Source organism: Balaenoptera physalus (assembly GCF_965194825.1).
Source record: "Balaenoptera physalus genome assembly, contig: HAP1_SCAFFOLD_601, whole genome shotgun sequence".
Lineage (NCBI taxonomy): Eukaryota > Metazoa > Chordata > Mammalia > Artiodactyla > Balaenopteridae > Balaenoptera > Balaenoptera physalus.
In genome coordinates, this window is record NW_028126143.1 from 441,085 (window position 1) to 461,065 (window position 19,981).

The 19,981-nt window shown below is 47.5% G+C and overlaps 1 pseudogene across 1 annotated transcript; it reads left to right on the top strand.

Annotated features, from left to right (window-relative positions):
• Positions 1-13,785: 13,785 nt before the first annotated feature.
• LOC309653562 (nucleoporin p58/p45 pseudogene) lies at positions 13,786-17,393 on the top strand (annotated as a pseudogene). The gene has a single exon. The product of its transcript is annotated as a nucleoporin p58/p45 pseudogene (transcript).
• The last annotated feature ends 2,588 nt before the right edge of the window (positions 17,394-19,981 follow it).

Below are 19,981 nucleotides of genomic sequence, written 5' to 3' on the forward strand. Positions count from 1 at the left end.
GAAGTTGCAAGAATGATACATGGTACAATAACATCAGTGAACATTTAGTAAGTACCCGTGATGAACTTGGCACTATGTCCTTTACTTGGGTAATTGTGGTTAATCCTTAGTAAATAGCTCGGTGCAAACTATCAGTCCTTTTTGCAGAGAAGAGTCTAAGCCCCTCACCCCCTACACCTGCCCCACCACCCTTGGAGATGACCAGAAAGAGGATGGGCATTTAGGTTTGGAACTCCAGGGGGAAGCTGGGGTGGACATTTCTCTTTGGGAGTAATGAGTGATATCAAGTGATTGCTGAAGTCAGGGGAAGCAGTGAATGTGAGGGACAGCAGCAGAGGGGGAAGCATCTAGGGATGCGAGAAGAGAACCAGAAGACACTGTCACAGGGAAGGCGAAGAAGAAAGAAGGCTCTGCCCGGAGGTTAAGTGACAAGGACTGAACATTGACAAATGCGTTTGAGGTTCAAGGGGTCAGAGCCAAATTCGGATGGAATGGTGAGGGCAGAGGCTCAGTGGGGTGGCCTGAGAATAGATGGGAAGTGAAAGTAGAGGCAGCAAGGAGGACACTTTCTTTGTTTTAATAAAATAATACTTTTAAAATTAAAATAGTATTACCTTCTCATCATAGACGGTCAGAAAATATCTTTTTATGCAAATGTGATTTTTTTTTAAGTTTTATTTATTTTTGGCTGAGTTGGGTCTTCGTTGCTGCACGTGGGCTTTCTCTAGTTGTGGCAAGTGGGGGCTGCTCTTCATTGCGGCACGCGGGCTTCACATTGCAGTGGCTTCTCTTGTTGCGGAGCACGGGCTCTAGGCGTGCGGGCGTCAGTAGTTGCAGCACACGGGCTCAGTAGTTGCGACATGCAGTCCCTAGAGCACAGGGGCTTCAGTAGTTGCCGCACGTGGGCTCAGCAGTTGTGGTGCACGGGCTTAGTTGCTCTGCGGCAGGTGGGATCTTCCCAGACCAGGGATTGAACCCGTGTCCCCTGCATTGGCAGGTGGATTCTTTTTTTTTTTTTTAGCAGGTGGATTCTTAACCACTGCGCCACCAGGGAAGTCCCCAGAACATATTTTTAAAGTATAAAAAAAATAAAACAAGTGATACCACATGAACCCATCAATTGAAGATCATCACTGATAGCATTTTAGACATTTTTATGCATTTTTGCTTATAGCAGTCGTATCAATTACACAAAATTTATACTGCTTTTCCTCCCACTTTAGATTAAAATGTAAAATTTACCCGCAGTACTAGTTTGGGTGCTTTTGGCTGCAAGTATCAAAAAACCCAACTAAAAGTGGCTTGAACAATAAGGACAATTTTTATCTCACATAACAAGAAGTCCAGGGGCCAATCCAGACTGGTTAAGTTAGGGGCTCAGTTATGTCTTCAAGGACATTAGTTCCATCCCCACTTTTGCTCTGCCATCTTCAGCTGTTGGAATAGCCTCTTAGGCTGCTTACTCACAGTCCTAAGATGCCTGCCATAGTTCCAGGCATCACAGGCAAATGACAGCACCCTGGAGCACGAAAAGAGCATAGCCCTGTATATCCCGTTTTTTTGTTTGTTTTTTTAAAAAATAAACTTATTTATTTATTTATTTTTGGCTGCGTTGGGTCTTCGTTGCTGTGCGCGGGCTTTTCTCTAGTTGCGGTGAGCGGGGACTACTCTTCGTTGTGGTGTGCAGGCTTCTCATTGTGGTGGCTTCTCTTGTTGCAGAGCAAGGGCTCTAGCCACGCAGACTCAGTAGTTGTGGCATGCGGGCTTCAGTAGTTGTGGTGCACGGGCTCAGTAGTTGTGGCACATGGGCTTCGTTGCTCCGCGGCATGTGGGATCTTCCCGGACCAGGGCTTGAACCCGTGTCTCCTGCATTGGCTGGCAGATTCTTAACCACTGCGCCACCAGGGAAGTCCCTATATCCCGTTTAGACAACTAGGAAAGGCCTATTTAGAAGGCCTCCAACCTATTTCCCTCCCCATCTCAACCTGGAGCAAATCACCGTGTGACCTGGAGCAACTGACTTGATCTCTTGGTGCCTTGGTGTTCTTTGCCAATGGGAATTATACCCGTGTTTGATTCATAAGGTTGTCATGAGAACTGACAATCTGTGTAAAGCACTTAGAACAATGCTTGGCACATGATTTGTGCTCTAAAAATATTTGCTATTATTATCTGATGTCAAGAATTGCGTCATATTCCTCGGTCTAACCAATCATTTGGCAGGGCAATGAGAGCGCCAGTTGGCTTGGACCAATCAGGATCCACCCACCAGGGCTGGGGAGGGGCTCACTTGGAAGCTATGACTGTTCATAGGCAAAACAGGGGTTAGCAAGGAAAAAAGGGAGAGTTGGAGAATGGGTATTAATCATCCAACAGGATCTGCCACACCTCTATTTTTTTTAATTTATTGAATGCTTAGTTGTACCAGGCACTATGTCAAGCATTAATTAATTAATTAATTAATTAATTAATTAATTATTGGCCTCGCTGGCTTGCGGGATCTCCTCCCCTCACACACACCTGGGATTGAACCCATGCGCCCTGCAGTGGAAGCGCAGAGTCTTAACCACTGGACCACCAGGGAAGTCCCTTGTATTGTTTTTTAAAAACAATGTTTATCGACATATGAACACTGTTCTATATGTGTGTATTCTGTTTTGTTTTTTTTTAACTTTTTATTCTGAAGTCATTTCAGGCTTACAAAATAGTTGCAAAAAAGTACAAGGAGGTCCCATACACCTGACACCTAGCTTCCCCAAATGTTCACTTCTTACTTTTAACTAGAGTGTTAGTATCAAAACCAGGAAATTAACATTGATACAATTCTAAAAATCCCTTTACCGTCTTTACTCAAATGTTACCAGTTGTCCCCCAGCGTCCTTTTTCTGGTCCAGGATCATGCAATACATTGGGTTTTAACTATAAACACCATTTTAAAGCTGCACAGATGTTCGCAGAACCTTAACTCTTCCCTTACTGCCGGACCTGTTGGCTGTTTACAACGTCACCATTGTGTACATTTCAAATGATATATTTGGGGCAGATCTTTTGGGCAGGTGGCTAAAAAGGAATTACTGAGTCAAAGGATATGAATATTTTTAAAGCCTTGATGCATGTTGGGAATTGCTTTCTAGAAAACTGTGCCAGTTGATACCTCCAGAAGTAATGTATAAATACTCATCTTCCCATATTCTTAGACGCCTTCAGAATTGTATTACTGTCTTTAATCTCTGCTATTTTGATAGATGAAAATCTTATCTCATTGTTTAGCTTGCATTTCCTTGATTCTTTTGAGGTTTAACATTTTTTCATGTATATATTAGCCATTTATCCCTTTATTAATTGGGGGTCTGTGTTCTCTCATTTATTTAAGGTCTTTATATATTAAGTAGATTAACTTTTTGACAAATTTGAGACAAGTATTTTCCACAAAATTTTTTTTTTGGCTTTTTCTTTTGTTCATATTATCTCATAACATAAAGGTTAAATTTTTTTTTAAGGAACCAGAAGAGTAATTCTGTCCCTTGTTAAGTCTTCAGTTGCTTTTTGTCTGGGTTTAAGAGTAACATATGCCTATTAAAGAAAATTAGAAAAACACTTATATTGCTTTTAGCCCTAGAAAGTCTTCCACTGTCCAGAGATTGGACATGTATTTAATTTTCTTCTAATTTGCTATGTTTTAATTTTATGTCCTTAGCACTTTAATTCACCTGGCATTTATTTTGGTGTATTCTGTGAAGCATGGGTCTAAATTGCTCTTTTCCAAATAGCTAATCAGTTATCTAAGCACCTTGCTTTCAGCACCACTAATAACTAATCTTTCTGCTTCCCACTGTCAGTGTTAGCTATTGTTGCAATAATGCCGCATAACAAGCAAATCCAAAACTGAGGGGCATACAACAACAAGCATGTACTTCTCATTCGTGCCCCTGTGGGCAGGTTAAGTTTCAGCTCATCTAGGCTGGGCTGGCTTCCAAGCTGTGAGTGGGATCAGGTCACTTCCATGTGTCTTTCACTCTCCTTAAACCAGCAACTAACTACCCGAGGGATGTTCTCATGGTGAAAGGCATGGCTACAGAGACCAAGTTCAACTGTAATAGCACATTTAAGACCTCTGCTTGTATCATTCCATTGGCCAAAGCAAGTCACAAGGTCAAGCCCAACATCAGTGGTGCGGGAGAAATATTTCACCTCCATGGAGATGGTGCATAGTCACATGGTGAAGGGTGTGTTTTCAGGGAGAGATGAAGAATTGAGAACCGAAATGCAATCAGTCTACCACACCCACGGAAACAGTCTTTCAGGAAACTAGGTTGTGTTAAGATAAAGGCAGAACAGAATCTAGATAGGGACCCAAGGTCAAGAGAAGTTTGTTTTGTTTTAATTTCTTTATTTTATTTTTGGCTGCGTTGGGTCTTCGTTGTTGCGTGTGGGCTTTCTCTAGTTGCGGCGAGCGGGGGCTACTCTTTGTTGTGGTGCACGGGCTTCTCATTGCGGTGGCTTCTCTTGTTGCGGAGCACGGGCTCTAGGTGCGTGGGCTTCAGTAGCTGTGGCACGTGAGCACAGTAGTTGTGGCTCGCGGGTTCTAGAGCGCAGGCTCAGTAGTTGTGGCACAGGCGTCTAGCTACTCCGTGGCATGTGGGATTTTCCCGGACCAGGGCTTGAACACTTGTCCCCTGCGCTGGCAAGCAGATTCTTAACCACTGCACCACGAGGGAAGCCCCAAGAGAAGTTTTTTAGGCAAGGAGGTACTCGAGTTTGCTTATATAGACTGAGAAAAGGGGTAGAGGGGTGGGTGGGCACAGAAATTATTTACCCTAAAAAGCATATTGGTTGAAAGCAAAGGAATTGGAGCTGGGCCTGAGGTTTCCAATAACAACTGTGGATAATGAGAGGAGATCTCAGCAAAGTAAAAGATCTGCCAAACAGAGGCAGACCTTAACCTTGACAGTGCCCCCCAAGCCAAATGTCTGCAAGCAATGAGGTATTATCAGGTATAAAGTGTAGGAGGGGGTGAATAATGAAGCATCAGTCTGGCTGGGGCAGAAGATTCTCATGGGAGAGGAGGTGAAACCAAAGCAGATTTGGAGCAGATTCGTTCTGGAAGTCTTCCAGAACAGGCCGGGGGAGGGGAGGGTGGCTTCCTAGCCCTGCATGAGTCCCCCAAAACACCCACTCTCATTCCTTATCCCCAGCCTTGCCCAGCTCCCTGCATTTCCTAAAATGTATCTTGGATGATTAGCTATAATCTTGTAAATGTGTGTGTAGCATGAGATTAGATTTAGGATTCAGTCGTCTCTGTATCTCTGCAGGCTCATGCTTGAGCCTGCATTTCCTGTTTCAGATGACAGGGACTGTGTTTTAATTTCTCAATATAATGCCTGGCACAGCCTTACCTGCAGAAAAGTGTGTTCACAGTGACTTTTGATGAGGTTCTGTAATTCTTCACTTTGCATGTATAGACACGGATTTAGAGACATGCAAGCTCCCTTGGCCCGGAAGGGCCTTCTACAAACTAGCTTGTCAGTCTTCTCACTCCCGCCTCTTTTGCGGCATACACAGGGGTTTAATTCAATTCTATCTGATTTTTGTTTATTGAGAGCCTTTTATGTGCCAGACACTGAGAAGAAGCTGAATTGTGGGTAAGGAGACAGGGAGGGAGCAGGCTATAGCTCCGGCCTTTAAGATGTATCCACATAAGAGAAACTTCATGTCTGGGGTTACTGAATGAAACCCAGGATTCGGTGTTGGGATTACAATTCATTGGGGATAATTTAACCCACCTCTTGGCTTTTTTGGGGCGGGGGGAGGAATGAGGCCTCCAGTTCATTGTGTGTAATGATCCTATACCTCTATACTCTCCACACTGGGGACTCAGTCTTTAGATTCAGCTATCTAATAAGGGTACATCAGAGGGAGAGAAAAAGTGTGATTTGGGGGTCAGGTTATCTAGCCTCTCTCAGGCCAGAGCACAGGCCGAAGCCCAAAAAGCAAGAGAAGAAAACAAGAGCAGTGCCTCCCCTGCTTCCCTCCCCAACTATCTCCCCGCTGGGGAGATAGCTACCTTCACTGTTTGCAGATTTCTTTCCCTCCCTGTGCTGGGCTAGGGCTAGAGCTGGAGCCAGAAAGAGCCCAACCTTAGCTCCGGTTTGCCCAAATCTGTAGATGTCACCACACCTGTCTTTACAATTCCTTCCAACCCACTGACCTTAACAACTTCTAGAACTCATTGGTAAGGCAGCATGGTGTGGAGGGGCGGTGGTTAATGAGGTGGAAACCCCACTGGTCTTGGGATACCTTGGGTCCTAGTCCTGCCTCTGCCATCCATTGCTGTATAATCTTGGTCGAATCACTCCCTCAGCCTCTGTGGCCTCTTCTTATCCTTCAGGGCATGGCTTACATGTCACCTGCTCAGGGAGGCCCTCCCCCATCTAAATTGGCCCTCTCTGTCCTCCATATCATTGCCCCTTCTGTTCGATTTCTTTATAGCACCACAATTTGTAATCACACACAGGTAGCTATGTATGTGTATATATACACGTATATGTAAGTATAGATAAATACATATATAATTATATTTGTCTGCTCATTTGGTTTGTTTCTCTGCTGGATTCTAGATTGTAGGCTCCAGGAATGAAGAGATTGTGTGTCTTTGACCCTTGCATTCTCAGAGCCTGGCACAGTGCCTGGCACAAAGGAGGACACAGAAAAGTAATTTAGTGAATGAATAAAAAGAATGAATGGCAGCTGACCCATGTGATCTCCCAGGTTCCTTCCAGCTGAAAAAGTTTATGAGGCTACGGTTTCCCGCCAAGAGGCCCATTCCAGGGCCTCTCTCAGAGTTCCCCGTTGGGGGAAGGTGGGAGGGTGTGGGGCCGAGCCCCGGACTCCAGCGATTTTATACCGGGATTAGCGCAGAGCAGAAGCCGGCTCCGGCCACGCCTCCCGATCGGCCAGCCGGGGGCGGGGCCAGGCCGCCTGCAGCCGGGTGATATTCCGGGCGTGCACCAGGCCAGGGGCGGCGAGCGGGCGGGTGCGAACGCGAGCCAATGGAGGGGCCGGACCAGAACGCCCCCAGTCCCCCAGCTTGCGGGTGCAGGGGGCGTGGCCCCAACCCCTCAGGTTCCCCAAGTGGGGGCCTGGGCCGAGCCGTCGCCTAGCAACGCCCCGCCCCGCCCCCTGGGCGGCCTCGGGCGCCTACCCCCAGCATGGCCTGGCAAGGCTGGCCTTCGTCGTGGCTGTGGGTCGCCAGCTGCGGGCTGCTGCTCCTGGTCCTCGTCCTGCTCGTGAGCCCCAGCAGCTGCCGAGTGCGGCGGACCCTCCGCAGCCTGTTCACGGCGCGTAGCCAGCGGCTGCTCTTCCGAATCGGGTTCGTGCCGGGCTCCGGCGGGATGCGGGGCTCGGGAAAGCGGTCGCGCTGGAAAGGGGGACTGAGAAGGGTGCCGGGGGAGGGTTTAGGGGTTCTGACGGGGCTAGGGCTAGGGGATCCAGGGCCAGAGAAGAGCGATCGGAGAGGCAGGCTGGAGAAGCCACTGATCTGGGGGGACTGAGGAAGAGAAGTTGGGGGTGGAAAATTGGGCTGGGCTGGGGAAAGCAGTTTGCGGCGGGGGGGGGGGTGTGGGGAGCAGGCCAGGGTAGCCAGAGAAAGGGGGCGTTGAGAGGACATCTGGAGAAAAGAGCCAGATGAGGGGCTGGAGACAAGGGAGCTGGAAAAAGAGAGCAGGTGCAGGAGCCCGGGCTCCCGCCACCCCCGCAAGTTCCTCCAGTGGCAGGTGCTGGTGAGAAGGCATGTCTCAGACCGTCCAAGTCTCACGTGAAACCGCTAACCCCTTCCATGTGTCCCTGTCCCCCTCCCCATCGCTCAATTCCCTACCATTCAATGTAAGCTCTTCTGTCCCAACAGAGAGTCCCAACTCTGTAGGTCAGTCTGTCCCTTTCCTTCAGTCCCCTCCCCCACCAATCCTGGCCCCAGTCATAAGCCTCAGGCTGTGAAATCCGACCCTAATCACTCAGCCTGACTTGTTGCTGGTTCACTGACCTCCAATGACTTTTTCCTTTCTGACCACCCCCCACTCCCACCCCAGTCCTCATTCTTCCCTTCCAGCTACTTCGACTCCTTCCTGGGCCAAGCAAGGTTGGTGACCAGCCCTGTTCTGCCACAGAAACACTAAGAGGCAGCGAAGGAGCCACAAGAGGAAGGCTTCCTAGGGTCTCTATCCCCTTCCCATTACCAGCAGGGCCAGGGGGCAGGACCTCAGGCCCCAGTTGAAGGACAGTGATGTTGGGCCTGGGAACTATGGGAGCCCTGGCCCCAGGCCAGGCTCGGGGGAGGACCTAAGCCGGGAATTTCCTGAGTTTCAGAGAAGACATTGTACAATTCACCCCTCCTCCCCGACCACCCCAGATATCCCAGAAGCTTCACCCCTAGGATTGTGCTCACACTCACTCTAAGACAAAGAGATATAAGGGCCCAGTGGGGGGAAAACTGGAAAAACATAGGTTGGGGGGGAATCTTGCACATGTGCCTTTTGGGGCATTCGCATCTCTAATAGCCCAAACATTGGTCACATTCTCAGTGATGCTCCGACTAAGTCACCACTGCTCTGCATTAAAATAATGAGATTTACAAATATTCAAATATCTGCATATTTAGGATTAAAAAAAAATTTCTCCTTACAACATTTATAGAAATTTTATTGCTCTATTTGGGGAGGGATTTTTAAATCTACTTCCAGCTTTCAAAATTGGTAACATTGAAATCACACAAATGGCCTGAGGAAGTGAAAAATAAAGGTTCCACAAGAGACTGGAATCAGAAGTCCTGAGATCAAAATTCCCAAGGTCGCCACCTCAGTATCCTGAGGGTTTGGCTATTCCTAGAACTTGGGGTCTGGGAGTTTCCAAATCCTCAAACTTGGAATTCTCAGAGAGCTTCTTTGGAATTCAGTATTCTGTGGGCTTTCCTGTGGCTGGATTTCAAGGTTGCCTTGGAACCAACTCCCCAAATTTGCAGAGCAGAAGGGCGTGCCTGGAATCAGAATCCCAGATCCTGCCCCTCCAGGGTCTGGGAAACAATCAGTCCAGACCCTTGGGGGAGAAGCCACTGGCTGCTGGGAGGGACAGGGGGTGTTAGCAGGAAACGGTCTGAGGGAAATGGGCAGGTGTCAATGCTGTGAGGGTGCCTCCAGGAAGGATGGAGAGGGAGGGGGACAGGATGGGTCAGGACATGATGGGAGGGGCAGAGCAAATGGGCACACTCCACCCTAAATGTGTGGCTGAGAGGACCACAAGTAGAGGATTCTACTGGAGGCTGGAAAGTGGATGATGGAGATAGGAAGCAATGGCTGGGAGAGGAGTCGTTGTTGATGTTATCATTAATAACAATACTCACTGGTGTTTGACAGCGTTATTAAGGGCTTTCCTCAAACATAACCACCATTGTCTTGGGATGGGGATAACTGGGCGCAATGCAGGGTTGATTTGGGCTAGCCTGAGGCAGACACACACATTTGGGACTCTGCGGGGCCTGGGAGGCAGCGTGTAGTAGTTAAGCATATAGCATGTGGGGACAGACAATCTGCTTTTGAATCCTAGCTTTTGTGCCTTAGTAGCCACGTGACCTTGGACAAATAACTCAGCCTCTCTGTGCCTCAGTTGTTTGCATCTGTAAACGGGCCTGGTGATAGTGCCTATCTCACAGCGCTCCTGTGAGGATCAAATGAAATTCTACATAGGGCCTGGCTTGTAGTAAGTGCTCAGGAAATGTTAGCAATTGCTCATTCTATAGCATGAGGGATGGGTGGGAGGGAGGATACATGGCGGTGGGCCATGGCTCCTTCTGGAGCTTCCTTTGTTTTTTTTTAAATAGGCGCCCAGATAGCTTGTCAACTTCCTTTTTTTTTTTTTTTGGCTGCACCATGCGGCACGTGGGATCTTAGTTACCTGACCAAGGATCGAACCGGTGCCCCCTGCAGTGGAGGCACGGAGTCTTTTTTTTTCTTTTATAAATGTATTTACTTGTTTATTTATTTTTGGCTGCATTGGGTCTTCGTTGCTGCGCACGGGCTTTCTCTAGTTGCGGAGAGCTGGGGGCTACTCTTCGTTGTGGTGCATGGGGCTCTCATTGCGGTGGCTTCTCTTGTTGCGGAGCATGGGCTCCAGGGTGCGCGGACTTCAGTAGTTGTGGCACACAGCCTCAGTAGTTGTGGCACACAGGCTCGGTAGTTGTGGCGCACGGGCTTAATTGCTCCGCGGCATGTGGGATCTTCCCGGACCAGGGCTTGAACCCGTGTCTCCTGCATTGGCTGGTGGATTCTTAACCACTGCACCGCCAGGGAAGCCCGAGGCATGGAGTCTTAACCACTGGACCACCAGGGAAGTCCCTCACTTTTTTTTTTTTTTTTTTTTTTGGAGCTTCCTTACATGCTTCTACTCCTGTCTTCCAAGTCTATCCTGCCCATGTACCCATCAGGAAATCCCACATCCCTTCATTCGTTCAGTGACCCCCCCCCTAACTGCCCTGGGTCGAGACTGTGGGATCACTGATATGAGCAGAGTCTGGTCGCCGTTCTCAAGGAGTCGGGGAGAGGAGCATGTGAAAAGGGACCCTAAGTGGCAGGAGGCAGGGCATGACAGTTTCCCCCAGGAGGAACAGGGTGTGCCTGAGGAGGCTGGGATCCGGAGTGTGTGCTCCCCTATGTGTGCCTCCTGCTTCATGCCTCAGTTTCCCTTTTGCCCCTTTGCCTTCTCAGTGGTAGTTGAGGAGGTTTGAGTAGAGAAAGGGCCCCTGAGCAGAGCCTGTCTGCAGGGGGTGGGGAGGGGAGGGGGGTGAATGGGGAATTAGGCTGGGAATGTCTTGAGAATGTCTGAGAAAGTGGAAAGCGCCTGGCCTCTGCGGATGGACAAGGTCACACGGTGATTTGCTCCAGGTTGAGATGGGGAGGGAAATAGGTTGGAGGCCTTCTAAATAGGCCTTTCCTAGTTGTCTAAACGGGATATAGGGACTTCCCTGGTGGCGCAGTGGTTAAGAATCTGCCAGCCAATGCAGGAGACACGGGTTCAAGCCCTGGTCCGGGAAGATCCCACATGCCGCGGAGCAACGAAGCCCATGTGCCACAACTACTGAGCCCGTGCACCACAACTACTGAAGCCCGCATGCCACAACTACTGAGTCTGCGTGGCTAGAGCCCTTGCTCTGCAACAAGAGAAGCCACCGCAATGAGAAGCCTGCACACCACAACGAAGAGTAGTCCCCGCTCACCGCAACTAGAGAAAAGCCCGCGCACAGCAACGAAGACCCAACGCAGCCAAAAATAAATAAATAAATAAGTTTATTTTTTAAAAAAACAAACAAAAAAACGGGATATACAGGGCTATGCTCTTTTCGTGCTCCAGGGTGCTGTCATTTGCCTGTGATGCCTGGAACTATGGCAGGCATCTTAGGACTGTGAGTAAGCAGCCTAAGAGGCTATTCCAACAGCTGAAGATGGCAGAGCAAAAGTGGGGATGGAACTAATGTCCTTGAAGACATAACTGAGCCCCTAACTTAACCAGTCTGGATTGGCCCCTGGACTTCTTGTTATGTGAGATAAAAATTGTCCTTATTGTTCAAGCCACTTTTAGTTGGGTTTTTTGATACTTGCAGCCAAAAGCACCCAAACTAGTACTGCGGGTAAATTTTACATTTTAATCTAAAGTGGGAGGAAAAGCAGTATAAATTTTGTGTAATTGATACGACTGCTATAAGCAAAAATGCATAAAAATGTCTAAAATGCTATCAGTGATGATCTTCAATTGATGGGTTCATGTGGTATCACTTGTTTTATTTTTTTTATACTTTAAAAATATGTTCTGGGGACTTCCCTGGTGGCGCAGTGGTTAAGAATCCACCTGCTAAAAAAAAAAAAAAGAATCCACCTGCCAATGCAGGGGACACGGGTTCAATCCCTGGTCTGGGAAGATCCCACCTGCCGCAGAGCAACTAAGCCCGTGCACCACAACTGCTGAGCCCACGTGCGGCAACTACTGAAGCCCCTGTGCTCTAGGGACTGCATGTCGCAACTACTGAGCCCGTGTGCTGCAACTACTGACGCCCGCACGCCTAGAGCCCGTGCTCCGCAACAAGAGAAGCCACTGCAATGTGAAGCCCGCGTGCCGCAATGAAGAGCAGCCCCCACTTGCCGCAACTAGAGAAAGCCCACGTGCAGCAACGAAGACCCAACTCAGCCAAAAATAAATAAAACTTAAAAAAAAATCACATTTGCATAAAAAGATATTTTCTGACCGTCTATGATGAGAAGGTAATACTATTTTAATTTTAAAAGTATTATTTTATTAAAACAAAGAAAGTGTCCTCCTTGCTGCCTCTACTTTCACTTCCCATCTATTCTCAGGCCACCCCACTGAGCCTCTGCCCTCACCATTCCATCCGAATTTGGCTCTGACCCCTTGAACCTCAAACGCATTTGTCAATGTTCAGTCCTTGTCACTTAACCTCCGGGCAGAGCCTTCTTTCTTCTTCGCCTTCCCTGTGACAGTGTCTTCTGGTTCTCTTCTCGCATCCCTAGATGCTTCCCCCTCTGCTGCTGTCCCTCACATTCACTGCTTCCCCTGACTTCAGCAATCACTTGATATCACTCATTACTCCCAAAGAGAAATGTCCACCCCAGCTTCCCCCTGGAGTTCCAAACCTAAATGCCCATCCTCTTTCTGGTCATCTCCAAGGGTGGTGGGGCAGGTGTAGGGGGTGAGGGGCTTAGACTCTTCTCTGCAAAAAGGACTGATAGTTTGCACCGAGCTATTTACTAAGGATTAACCACAATTACCCAAGTAAAGGACATAGTGCCAAGTTCATCACGGGTACTTACTAAATGTTCACTGATGTTATTGTACCATGTATCATTCTTGCAACTTCAAGGTCTGGTCCTCGTGAGTGCTCAGCCATCACCCAAATTTGGGCACTTGAGTCCCAACACGTGGTCCATCGTGGGCACCTCCAGCCCCTGTCCACCTTACTTAGGTTATCAGACAAAGGCTTTGGAAGCCCAGCTCTGAATTGTGTCTGCCCCCTGCTCAAAGCCAGTATCTGCAGCATTAAATTCACATGGCTTGGTTTAGCAATATGGTCTCAACCCAGTTTTCTAGTGTTTTGTGCTCCCACCTCTCCCTTCCATGTCCCCAGCTTTCAGTCAGCCTGCAGTGGTCACTGTCCTGTGCTTTTGCCCCCTTACACCTGCCTTACCACACCTGGAGAAGTCTTTTAAGGCTCACTTCTCAAGATGCCTTCCACCCCAGCACACATGATCTAAGACACTCCAGGAGTAACTGTAACTAATTAAGGCCCAGGTTCTCAGTCTGGGGAATTTTGCAGGCTCTCCCAGGGGGAGGAAGGAAGGAGGGTAAAGTTCAGGACCAGGGAGACTGATATGCCCCTACCTTTAAGTAACAGTTCCTTTAAAGCTAAAAGTAAATGCAACGTCCTCTTTGAAGCCCCTCTGATCACCACAACTCTTTGCAATGCCTGGTCACTAATCTACCTCCAGACTCTGGAAAAATGCCTGCCACCTAGTAGTCAAAAAGAAATGAATGGGGAGGTGCGTGCGGGCGGCCGCTGGTTACCTGCGTTGCGCCATCTCCACATCCTCGGGCCGGTCTTCGCGGCCGCTGGGCTCCGCGTTCGCGCAAGGTCGCGGCTGGGCGGGAGCGATGCTGCCCGGCCCGCTTGGGCCTTGAGGCGGGAGCGGCGAACCGACCCATTAGCTTGCCGACCGCGCCGAGCCCGCAGCCATGTCCGGGGGGGGGGTCTCCTTCGGGAGCAGCACGCTGGGCTCCTCCACCGTGGCCGCCAGCGGGAGCGGCAGGGGCGGCGGTTTCTCCTTCGGGACCGCGGCGTCTAGCCCTTCTGTGGGGCTCAGCTTTGGGACTCTGGGGAGCACGGCGACTCCAGTGACAACATCTGCTCCTTCTGGTGGTTTTGGAACCGGGCTCTTTGGATCTAAACCTGCCACTGGGTTCACTCTAGGAGGAACGAACACAGGCCCGCCGGCCACCACGTCTGCGTCCACGGCAGGCTTCAGCTTAGGCTTCAGCAAACCCGCGGCGTCCGCCACACCGTTTGCGCTGCCCATCACGTCTGCCTCGGCTGGCGGTCTCACGCTCTCGTCTGCTCTGACGTCGACTCCTGCAGGACTTGGACAGAATGCTTTAGGTCTGTCTCTGGGAACTGCAGCAGCTACTTCATCTGCAGGCAACGAAGGCCTTGGAGGGTTAGAGTTTAGCAGCTCATCGGATAAAAAGAGTGATAAAACAGGAACAAGACCAGAGGATAGTAAAGCACTGAAGGACGAGACTCTGCCTGCCGTCATCTGCCAGGACGTGGACAGCCTGCAGAAATTTGTGAAGGAACAAAAACAAGTTCAAGAAGAAATTAGTAGAATGTCTTCAAAAGCGATGCTTAAAGTGCAGGAAGTTATTAAAGCTCTGAAGCAGCTTCTGTCGCTGGCTGCCAGTGGGCTGCAGAGGAACACTCTCAGTATTGACAAACTGAAAATAGAAACTGCTCAGGAGTTAAAAAATGCTGAAATAGCTTTAAGAACCCAGAAAACACCACCTGGACTCCAACATGAAAATACAGCTCCTGCTGACTACTTCAGAATCCTGGCTCAGCAGTTTGAGGTGCAGCTCCAGCAGTACAGACAACAGATTGAAGAACTGGAAAACCATCTTGCCACCCAAGCGAACAATTCACATATCACCCCTCAAGATTTGTCAATGGCTATGCAGAAAATTTATCAAACATTTGTAGCTTTAGCTGCACAACTTCAGTCTATTCATGAAAATGTGAAGGTGCTCAAAGAACAGTACCTTGGCTACAGGAAAATGTTCTTGGGAGACGCTGTGGATGTGTTTGAAGCCAGGCGAGCAGAAGCCAAGAAGTGGCAGAATGCGCCCAGAGTCACTACTGGACCCACCCCTTTCAGCAACATGCCAAACGCAGCAGCCGTTGCCATGGCTGCAACACTTACACAGCAGCAACAGCCTGCTACAGGGCCACAGCCATCTCTGGGAGTTAGTTTTGGAGCGCCATTCGGCTCAGGTATTGGCACTGGCTTGCAGTCAAGTGGCCTAGGTTCTTCAAACCTTGGAGGCTTTGGAGCTAGCTCTGGTTTTGGATGCAGCACCACAGGGGCCTCCACATTTGGATTTGGAACAACAAATAAACCCTCAGGAAGTCTTAGTGCAGGCTTTGGCAGCTCAAGTACATCTGGGTTTAACTTCAGCAACCCTGGCATCACGGCATCAGCTGGTTTGACATTTGGGGTGTCCAATCCTGCCTCTGCAGGTTTTGAAACAGGAGGACAACTCCTTCAGTTGAAGAAACCTCCAGCTGGAAACAAAAGAGGAAAAAGATAAACATATGGGTTGATGTGTTGAGAGAATCCGTAGCAGCATCGTTCATTCTCTGAGTCTATTTTTCTAAAGTTGATGCAGTAACTAAATTGCATCCCAGGAGATTTACGAAGTTTTGATAGTTTTTCCTTACTTCTGAAATTTGAACTCTGTTCTTGTTTGCCATGCTAAACAACTTTTCTCTTGTGTATTTGAAACCTAGTTGTGTATTTTTCATTATTTTGATTCTCAGTGTAAGAAATATTACATCGCTGATTGGTAAATCCTACTACTATTTAACCTAGTGTTTTAGCAATGTTTTTGTTGATAAGGTTTACATTACGTGAATACATGCACATTTGTTTCTTATATAGGTGGTATGAACTCTAGGGCCTGTACCAGAATCACTTTGTTCCTTGATAAAAGGCCTTTTGAACTACACTGCAGGGCATCTTGTGAATATGTATGTAAAATATATACAGGATAATACACACAATTGTGTGTGCATATAGAATATATATTTACAGACCTACAACTTTTGCCTCAGACTGTTCCCCTTTTCTAAGGGTATTCCATTTTTCACCTTTTATGCTTCAAATCCTCAGTGCTTGTAGAACAAGGAGCTAAAGGTACCAAGTCATTGTAGGTATTTGCTTAAAGACTTAGTGAAATGGTTACTGGTGTAAATATTGACCAACTCAACTTCATTGCCCCCAGTCTTGCCCGTTTTTGTTGCCATGTTAATCTTAGCAGCTACTCCAGATGAGGGCTGCTGAGACTCATCAAACCGATTTCAACAACTTTATTATCCTATGTATCCTCATATCTGAGATGAACCTTCAAGAGCATATTTGAACTCCAGACTGGTGTTCTGGGGGCAAAGAGCTATTAAGCCAAATTGATTCTATGCAGGTGAAGGATGACTATTATTTCAGTGGAAACTTTTCTCGCTGTTCCAATAGAGAGTTCTTTCTTACAGGGCTATTGATGTTGACACCAAATGGAGTCGCTTATCAGCCTCTTCTATGTCTTAAGTAAGTGCTTAATTTGGAATAAAGGAACAGTATATTTTAAGAAAAAAAGTATTCTTTGTAGCAACAGTAAACTATCCCCCGTTTTAACAGTGAACAGAGAGCTCCAGGTAATAAGATATATAGACATGTCAGGTTGCATCTGTGTGTCATTTGTGTTAGTATTAGTGACAGAGAGTGGGTGAAAAAGAGAGCCCTTGGAAAGAGAACTGCCTTAGCCATGATTTCAGACAGAAACCGTTAGGTAGACCTATTTTATCTTTCAAGTGCAGTTTTCAGATGGGATGTGAACGTGGAATTTCATTGAAAATAGTTTAATTTTTTTATATAGAAGGTTTTGTACATAATGTGCATCAAGTGAATATTTTCAGAATCATTTTCACCAAGGCACCTTTTTTTCTAAAATAGGTATTACATATATACACACACACACACACACACACACACACACACACACACACACACATATATTTTAGTATAACGTTAGTTGGGTTTGATTATAAAAGTGTTGTCAAATCTGTTTTATTTATATGCATATAGCGATGATTGGCTTTTGGAATTGAAATTTTTGCGCCTTGATGCATTAAAATAAGGAAAATGCTTTGTTTCTGAGCATGAAAGTTGTTTTTATTTTTGCATACTTCCCTAATACTGCGGTCCCCAGATCCAGGTTTTGGGGAAGGGTAGGAAAACATGTGGTTTTGTGTTTTGAATTACTGTCAGAATTAAATACACAATTACAACAAACTTTTTTTAAAAAGGACATTGCATTGTGCTGCAAAAATCTGGATATTTACATTTCTTGTGTTTTTTTCTTTATATATTTTACATTTTAATATGTTGACCATTGGGAATTTGTAACAGATCAATTTGTGACAGGAGTTTAAATGTGTCGTCACTGTGTCCATTGTCTCCACTTTGTCCAGAGCCTGTCATTATGTAAACAATAAAATTTACTGTGTCAGTTGCTTTGAATCTTAAAAAAAAAAAAAAAAAAAAAAAAAAGAAATGAATGGTTTGAAATGTTACCCTCACTACTTTCCACTTTGAATTAGGAGGAGTTGAGCTGGGGGAGCCACTGTGGCCTCCGAGCAGGCAGAAGTGGTGCCCTGTGCTTCCTGGTGTGCCCGTCACCCCAGCACCTAGCGCCGACCCATTACAGAGGCATAAGTGTTTGCTCGGTGCGGGGCAAGGAAGAAGAACGGAACTAGCGTGTGTGACTGTCTGTTACGCCCTAGGCATGCACCAAGCCCTCGCATGTGTTATTTCATCGTCCTAAGATAATGGTGTCCTTACATTACTATGAACACACTGGCTCAGAGAGGCTGTGACTACCCCACACAGAGCTAGTAAATGACAGAGCCAGGTCCAGTCCTGGTTTTATCTGACCCGAGTCCAGGCTCTTTCCACTGAAACTGTTTTGCCAGCTGGGGTAGGGAGTGGAGTAGGGAGTGGGGTAGGAAGTGGTTCGGTTAGAGTGGTAACCGGAGGAGAACTTTATGGAAGGACTACTCTACAGGTGATGGGCAGGGGATAGGAAACACAAGGGACAGTGCAGTTCTCCAGGGCTAGGGACAGTGGGACTGTGTCACCACCTCTAGGTCCTGACAGGTGCGGGGAGTGAGCAGTTATGGAACTTGGAGGGACAGAGTTTCGAGGACAGGGCCACCTGACTGCAGTTGTGACCTCTGACCTCTGGTTGTGGGATGACCCTTTGGGCGGGAGAAGAACAAATACCCCAGCCCCACTGGCTCCTGGCCGACCCTCTCCTGTGGGGCTCTCCATTGGCCAAACCCAGCTGAAGCTGGAGGACAAAGGGCCCCCTGCTGTGTCCACCCAGGCCAGCCCTGAGCACAGTGGAGAAGGGTGGAGATGGGTTTGGGGACAAATGGAAGGTAGGCAGCCAAATGAGGCCAAAGAAGATATGTGGGTTTGGGGGCGTATTGACCCTTCAGAGGTGAAGGCCGGATACCACTTTTCACCCACTCACTGAGACAGCTCCTAACCGGCCTCCCTGCTCCCATGCTCCACCCCTCAACCCATTCTCCACTCAGAACCAGAGGGTTTTCTTAAAATACAGCCCAAATCATGTCCCTCCCCTATTCAAAACGATTCAATGGCTTCCCTATAAGGTAAAACCCCAAATCCTTAACAAGACCCAGGAGGTCCTGCAGATCTGGCCCTGCCCACCTCCCCCGTCTCCTCTTAGGCCATGCCCAGTGCTCACCACTCTCCAGGCACACGAGTCTCCTGGAAATTTCTGGAACACCCCAAGCTCTTTCAGCTTTCGAGTAGCCTCCACCGCCTTCACATAGCTTGTTCACTCAGGGAATAATAACAGCATGCCTGTCACTGCACACACACACACACACACACACACACACACACCATACACCTATACCCACACACTATATACACATATACCCCTACACACACACCATTCATACATATACCCACATATCACATACACACGTATACCATAAACACACCCATATGATACATGTACATATATACACATATACACACATTCACATATATACCACCCATGTACACTCCCAAACACACACATACATACCATACACACATCCATATCATACACACTCATACATACACACACCATACACACACACTATACACACTTACACACAGTATATGCACACATACCACACACACACCATATATACACCCATACCACACACACACACACACACACACACACACACACACACACACACACACAGCCTGTGTGACTCAGGCTGCTCTTCGATGCCAGCTTCTCAGAGCAGCTGCCTTGGCCTCTCCAATCTAAGCGGGGTCCCCGTGTGCTGTTCTCTTGGGTGCTGAGTCCATTGTCCTTCAGTGCAGGTATTATTGTTTGTAACAGTACATTTACTTGTGAGGTTAGTGATTAATGTCTATCTTCCCGACTGGTCTGCAAGCTCCAGGCGGGCAGGGGCTGTGCTTATTTCATCCACTCCTGTCTCCCCGTTGTTTAGCACAGCACCTGACACATAGTCTGCCCCTCAGAAATACCTGCTAAATTAGTATTAAAGGGTTGGGTTGAGTCCTGGCTCTGCCATTCCTAACTGTGAGCCCATCAGATGACATTTCACTGTTCTGAGCTCAGTTTCTTCTTAAATTAACTTTTTATTATGGAGAATGTAAAACATGTGAAGAAAGAGGAGAAAAGAGAAGGAGCTCTCATGTCCCCATTTTCTAGCTTCAACACTGGTCAACTTGTGGCTTTGGTTGCATTATCTGTAGACAAGGGAGATTAAAGTGATTTTAAGACTTTTTTGACCGTGACTCACAGTTAAGAAAGACATTTTTTTTTTTTTACATGGAGACCCATACACAATACATATATAAATAAAACTGAAACAAAGTTACACAGAACAATAGCAATGCTTATATTCTCATTTTTTTCTAGTCTTTTTTTGAATGTAGGTATCACCCACTTAATTGATGTTACTAATGGGTCATGACCAGCAGCATGAAAAACGCTGCGCTGAATGATCTTCCACCTAGAAAATTGTTAAGGGTCCCCCTTTCCTTGCCAAGGG